At 38.1% G+C, this 7,426-nt stretch overlaps 1 non-coding gene across 1 annotated transcript; it reads left to right on the forward strand.

Moving 5' to 3' along the window:
* The first annotated feature begins 255 nt into the window (after nt 1-255).
* Nucleotides 256-363, forward strand: LOC112730836 (small nucleolar RNA R71). Its single transcript, XR_003166642.1, has one exon. It is a non-coding gene; the product is annotated as a small nucleolar RNA R71 (small nucleolar RNA).
* Nucleotides 364-7,426: the final 7,063 nt, after the last annotated feature.

The raw sequence follows: 7,426 nt of genomic DNA on the forward strand, positions 1-7,426 counted from the left end.
CAATATTTTGTTCTGAGCCAATATGGCATTCAGAGTATCAATTTCAAGAACTCCCTTCCTTTAAGGCGTCCCATTACTTACAGGATTCCTCTCAGAAGTGTACATGAACTGGTTATTAGCAACCATGTCAATGAGTTCCTGAGCTTCTGCAGGCATTTTTTTTAGGTGAATGGATCCACCTGCAGAATGGTCCAATGACATCTTTGATAATTCAGACAGACCATCATAGAATATATCCAGGATGGTCCATTCTGAAAGCATGTCAGAAGGACACTATTTGGTCAGTTGCTTATATCTCTCCCAAGCTTCATAGAGGGATTCGCCTTCTTTCTGTCTGAAGGTTTGAATATCCACTCTAAGCTTGCTAAGCTTTTGAGGAGGAAAGAACTTGGAAAAGAAAGCCGTGACCAGCTTATCCCAAGAGTTCAGGCTGTCTTTAGGTTGAGAGTCTAACCATATTCTAGCTCTGTCTCTTACAGCAAACGGGAAAAGCATAAGCCTGTAGACCTCGGAGTCAACCCCATTGGTCTTAACAGTATCACAGATCTGCAAGAATTCAGTTAAGAACTGAAAAGGGTCTTCTGATGGAAGTCCATAAAACTTGCAGTTCTGTTGCATCAGAGAAACTAATTGAGGTTTCAGCTCAAAATTGTTTGCTCCAATGGCAGGGATTGAGATGCTTCTTCCATGTAAATTGGAATTTGGTGCAGTAAAGTCACCAAGCATCTTCCTTGCATTGTTATTATTTTCGGCCATGTCTCCTTCATTTTCGAAAATTTCTGTCAAATTTTCTCCAGAGAGTTGTGCTTTAGCTTCCCTTAGCTTCCTCTTCAGAGTCCTTTCATTTTCAGGATCAGCTTCAACAAGAATGTTCTTATCCTTGTTCCTGCTCATATGAAAAAGAAGAAAACAAAAAATAATAGGGATCCTCTTTGCCACAATATAGAGATTCCTTTATGTGAGTAGAAGAAGAAAAGAAATTCGAACACAGAAAGAGGGAGTGGGTTCGAATTTTTAAGAAAGAGAAGTGTCAGTGGATAAATAAATAATTAGAAGGAGGTGAGAGAGAAGAATTTTCGAAAATAATTGAAAAGAAAAGAAAAATATTTTTATTTTTAAATTAGAATTAAAATTAAAAATTCAAAAATTAAGAAAGGAAAAATTAAATCAAATTAAATTAAATTTAAAAAATTAGTTAATTTAAAAAGGAATTTTGAAAAAGATGAAGGTGATTTTCGAAAATTAGAGATAGAATTAGTTAGGTAGTTTTGAAAAAAAGATAAGAATCAAACAAAAAGATAGGATTAGTTTGAAAAAGATTTGAAAATCAATTTTTGAAAAGATAAGAGGTTAGAAAAGAAGTTAGAAAAGATTTTGAAATTGATTTTGAAAAGATGTGATTGAAACTTATTTTGAAAAAGATTTGAAAAAGAAATTTAAAAAGATTTGATTTTGAAATTAAAGTTGATTACTTGACTAACAAGAAACTAAAAAGATATGATTCTAGAGTTTAAAGATTGAACCTTTCTTATTAGGCAAGTAACAAACTTAAAAATTTTGAATCAATCACATTAATTGTTAGAATTAATTTCAAAAATATGAAATAAAAAATAAGAAAAAGATTTTGAAAAATAAGAACAAGGAAATTAAAGAACGGGTCCACCTTAGTGATGGCAGCTAGTTCTTCCTCTTGAAGATCTTATTGAGTGCTTGAGCTCCTCTATGTCTCTTCCTTGCCTTTGTTGCTCCTCTCTCATGTCTTTTTGGTCCTTTCTTATTTCATTAAGGATAATGGAGTGCTCTTGGTGCTCCATCCTTAGTTGCCCCATGTTAGAACTCAAATCTCCTAAGGAGGTGTTGAGTTGCTCCCAATAGTTGTGTGGAGGAAAGTGCATCCCTTGAGGCATCTCAGGGATTTCTTGATGAGGAATTTCCTCATGCTCTTGTTGAGGTCCATGAGTGGGCTCTCTTATTTGCTCCATCCTCTTCTTATTGATGGGCTTGTCTCCTTCAATGAGGATGTCTTCCTCTATGACAATTCCACCTGAATTGCATAGGTTACAGATGAGATGAGGGAAGGCTAACCTTGCCAAAGTTGAGGGCTTGTTCGCCACCTTGTAGAGTTCTAGAGGTATGATCTCATGAACTTCTACTTCCTCTTCATTCATGATACTATGGATCATGATAGCCCGGTCTATTATAACTTCGGACCGGTTGCTAGTAGGAATGATAGAGCGTTGGATGAACTCCAACCATCCCCTAGCTATGGGTTTAAGGTCAAGCCTTCTCATTTGAACTGGCTTGTCTTTGGAGTCTCTCTTTCATTGAGCTCCTTACACGCAAATGTCCATAAGGACTTGGTCCAACCTTTGATCAAAGTTGACCCTTCTAGTGAAAGGGTGAGGATCTCCTTGCATCATTGGCAAGTGAAATGCCAACCTCACATTTTTCGGACTGAAATCCAAGTAATTCCCCTGAACCATTGTGAGCCAATTCTTTGGGTTCGGGTTCACACTTTGATCATGGTTCTTAGTGATCCATGCATTAGCATAGAACTCTTGAATCATTAAGATTCCGACTTGTTGGATGGGGTTGGTGAGAGCTTTCCAACCTCTTCTTTGAATCTCACGTCGGATCTCCGGATATTCACTCTTTTTGAGCATGAAGGGGACTTTGGGAATCCCCTTTTTCTTGGCCACAACTTCATAGAAGTGATCTTGATAGACCTTTGAAATGAATCTCTCCATCTCCCATGACTCAGAGGTGGAAGAAATTGCCTTCCCTTTCCTCTTTCTAGAGGTTTCTCCGGTCTTAGGTACAATTAATGGTTATGGAAAAACAAAAAGCAGAGCTTTTTCCCACACCAAACTTAAAAGGTTTGCTCGTCCTCGAGCAAAAGAAGAAAGAAAGGAGTAGAAGAAGAAGAAATGGAGGTGTGTGCTGGTTTCGGCCAAGGGGGTGTAAGTGTGTATGAAGTGTGAAATTGAAGGTGGTAAGGAGGGGTTTTTATAGGGTAAGAGAGAGGAGGAATTTGTGTATGAGGGGTTGGGTTTGGGAGGGAAATATTTTGAATTTGAATGGTGAGGTAGGTTGGGTTTTATGATGGGTTTTTTGGGAGTAGTAGATGGATGTGAGTGGTGAAGAGATTGTGGGGAAGAGGGTAGGATTTGATAGGTGAATGGTGTTTGGGGAAGAGATATTGATGTGATTGGTCAATGGTATTTGGGGAAGAGTGTTATGGAGAGGTGTGAAGAGGAGAGAGAGTGAGTTGGGGTAGGTGGGGATCCTGTGGGGTCCACAGATCCTGAGGTGTCAAGGAATTCTGCTCCCTGTACCTTTCTGGTGTTTAAACACCCTCTATGTGCCATTTGTGGCATTTAACGCCAACTCTGCTACCTTTTCTGGCGTTAAACGCCAGTCTGATCCCCCTTTCTGGCGTTTAATGCCAGCCAGACACCATTTTCTGGCGTTAAACGCCAGTCTGTCTGCCATTGCTGGCGTTTAACACCGGCTAGACACCAGACACCCTTTTCTGGCATTAAACGCCCAGAGTGCTGCCCATTCTGGCGTTTAACGCCCGGAATGTTGCCAGACTGGGCATTAAACGGCCATTCTGCTATCCTTACTCGCGTTTAAACACCAGTAAGCCTGTCTTCCAGGGTGTGCTATTTTTGATGCTGTTTTTGATTTTGCTTTAATTCTGCAACTGTTTTTATGACTTCACATGATCATCAACCTAAAGAAAACATAAAATGACAATGGAATATAAATAAATATAATTAAATAACATTGGGTTACTGAAGTTGCGAAAATTGGCGAGTTAAGAAATTATTATAAGAGATGCGTTGCAAGTATAGTTCTCAACCAACCAAAATTCTGCTTATCAATTTAGAAGGGTTGTCACAAAATTAGAATTAAAATACTGGGAGTATGAATCCCAGGTCGTCTCCCAACGAGTTGCAGAAAGATGTGCTATTTTATTAATCAGATGTTTTCCAAAAAGGTTTGAGTTTGATAGACAGAAAATCAAATTAGAGAATTTATGTAATTTAAATAAAAAACCTTGACCGGGGGTAGATTAGTTGGAAGCCCTATCCTTGATGGAGTTCTCTCAAGATCAATTGATAATTGAAGGTTGTCTGCTCAGTTATCCTTTACCGGATAAAGGAAAGTCAAGCAAGTTGGAAGTCAGTTTCTATTCAGATGTTCTAATCCTCTCCCTTAGGAAGGATTAGAGTCAGTGATTAGATGGCGACCCAACGCTAATCCCAATTATAATTTACTCTTGAGCATCCAACTCAAGGTCCTTCTTTCAATCAACTCCCAATCAAGTTATGGAACTACTCGCTCATTATGATTGTGAAATTCATGAAATAAGAAGGGAAAATAAAGAAAGACATGATAAATGTTGTTGTTTGGTCTCTGCATGTTCCCTGGCTCTAATCTGCTGTTCTGGGCCGAAAACTGGGTCAAAACAGGGTCCAAAATCACCCCCAGCAAATTCTGCAGATTCTGCAGATCGCGCACGTCATGCAATCGCGTCATCCACGCGTTCGCGTCATCCAGCGTCTTGCCTTGCCACGCGTGCGCGTCATCCACACCTTCGCGTCACTTGTGCAGTTTCCATTCCATGCGTTCGCGTCAGGCACGCGAGCGCGTCACTGCAATTTCCTCTATTTCGCGCGGTCGCGTGAGCCATGCGTCCGCGTCACTTCTCGCTGGTGATCTCCTCCATTTTTGTGTTCCTTCTATTTTTGCAAGCCTCCTTTCCAATGTCCAAGTTATTCACGCCCTATAAAGCCTGAAACATTTAACACACTGATCACGACATCGAATGGAATAAAGGAGAATTAAAATACATAATTAAAAGATCTCTAGGAAGTGAGTTTTCAACCACGGAGTAATTTTGGGAAGGAATTGTAAATACATGCTAATTTAATGAATAAGTGGGTAAAGATTTGATAAAACCACACAATTAAACACAATATAAACCATAAAATAATGGTTTATCAACCTCCCCACACTTAAACATTAGCATGTCTTCATGCTTAGTTGAAGGAGATAAAATGAATGAGTAGGAACATGTAAAACTCATGCAATGCAATGCAACCTATATATGTGAATGCAACTATATGATTCTTGTCCACTTGGTCAAAAGTAAATAAGCTCTTCAAGATAATCACAAATCAAATTCCACTAATTTAATTCTTATACAGGAACAACAGATAAAAATGCAAGAAGGTAGCTCATGAAAGCAGGGAACATAGAATTTAAGCATTGAACCCTCACTGATGATGTATGTACGCTCTTAATCTCTCTAGTGTATAGGGTAATCACTCTATCCTTCTCTAATCATGCTTTCTAATTTTTGTTCTTCACCTAACCAATCAACAACATTTAATATACCAATGCAAACATCATGAGGTCTTTTCAAGGTTGTAATGGGGCCAAGGTAAGGGTAGGGATATATATATATATATATATATATATATATATATATATATATATATATATATATATATATATATATATATGGCTGAGTAAGCTTATAAATTGAATCTTTAATTAACCCAAGCTTTCACCTAACACACACACACACACACACACACACACACACACACACACACACACACACACACACACACAGATATATATATATATATATATATATATATATATATATATATATATATATATATATATATATATTCTATATAACTTAAATTTCACACCTAGCTACCCAAAATTTTTCCTTTCACATTCCATACTCATGTATCAACTCTTATTTTAATTTTATCATATATGCATTGATCTTTGAAATTTAACTTAGCATTGGGGTAATTTTGTCCCCTTATTTAATTATTGAAATTTTTGGATTTTTTTTTGAAAATAAAAATAAACACGGCTTATCAATGCACATAGAATTTTAATTTTTCTTTTATAATTTCACATGAGTAGGTACCCAAATTTCCATTATATTATCATGACACATTCCCTTATTATCTTTTGTTCCCACAATTTTCCCATACCCAATTAAGACACAATTCTATCTTAAGCTAACCAAAGATTCAATTGGGATATATAATTGTTTTTCCGCTTAAGGCTAGTGATGTGGTGAAATAAAGAACAAATGGGATTTAAAGGCTCAAAGTGGCTAACAAAGTTAACTTAAGGGGTAGGCTTAATTTTGATAAGTGAGATAAATAAATAATGGCCTCAATCATATGCATGCATATAAATATATTAAACATTGGACATATAGGATAAAACAAAATACATATTACAATTATAGAGAAGTAAACACACAAGAATAAAATAATTATGGTTAAATAATATAACCATGTATTTAGGTTCAAAGTCTTACAGGTTGTGTGTTCTTTAGCTCAAAAATCTTGTTCCAAATACAACTTCAAGCAAATTTAACATAAAAGTTTTGATTAAAATTAGTGAAATTTTGTTCTAAAAATAAGGTCTTAGAAAAAACTTATTATCTTTTCAATCAAGTAGAACATGCATGAAACTATCCTATTACTATGCAATTTATCCTATTCTACAAAATAAAAACTAACTAAATAACTTATTTTATTGGTGTTAGGGAAGAGAAATTACCTCCGGATGTCAGGTACTGACCGACCTCCCCACACTTAAGGCTTTGCACCGTTCTCGGTGCCATCTGTCAGGAACAAAGGTGGGCTGGTAGCAGTATCTCCACAGTCGGGACCGTCATGGCTCCCTGTGTTGGTAAACGAAGTGGAGTCCGGGGTGTCTAAGTCTCTGTATTTTCCTTTAAGTAGCTCCTTGAGGTATGTGAATCGGCGCTTGTTACGGCGCTCTCTCAGCTTTGCTTTGTGTTCCTGCCGATCCAACCTCTCAAGTATCTGATGGAGCAGTTAGTTTGTTGTAGGAGCTTGTGGTGTTGAAGGAGGAATGTCTTCAGCCGGTTCAGGGGTCTGGCTTGTAGTTATGGCTGGAGATCTGATATATTTCTCGTTAGGGACGTACTGATCATCCCGTGGAAGCATGGCTTTGGTGTCCCTAGCTCTGTAGGATTCTCCGGCTGCTGAGACAAGATCTGAGACCAAGGCGGGAAAAGGTAAGATGCCCACAATTTGTACGTGTCCCATAGCATTTCGGATGTGTCTTGGTAAGTTCAGAGGCTGGTCTGTAAGGATGCACCACAGTAGAACGGCCATGTCTGCAGTGAAGGAGGACTCGTGAGTGCTCGGAAAGACGTAATGGGACATAATCTGTGCCCATACGCGAGCCTCCAAGGTAAGTGCAGAAACCGATATTCCCTTAGGTCGGGAACGATGGTATCCATAGATCCATCTGCTGCCAGGTAGTGCGATAACTTGGAGAACAGCGTCCCAGTCAAATTGGTACATCTGGCGCTTGAGTGAGGCTTCTTGAAATGCGTCCAGTCCTT

Source organism: Arachis hypogaea, chromosome 12 (assembly GCF_003086295.3).
Source record: "Arachis hypogaea cultivar Tifrunner chromosome 12, arahy.Tifrunner.gnm2.J5K5, whole genome shotgun sequence".
NCBI classification, from domain to species: Eukaryota; Viridiplantae; Streptophyta; class Magnoliopsida; order Fabales; family Fabaceae; genus Arachis; species Arachis hypogaea.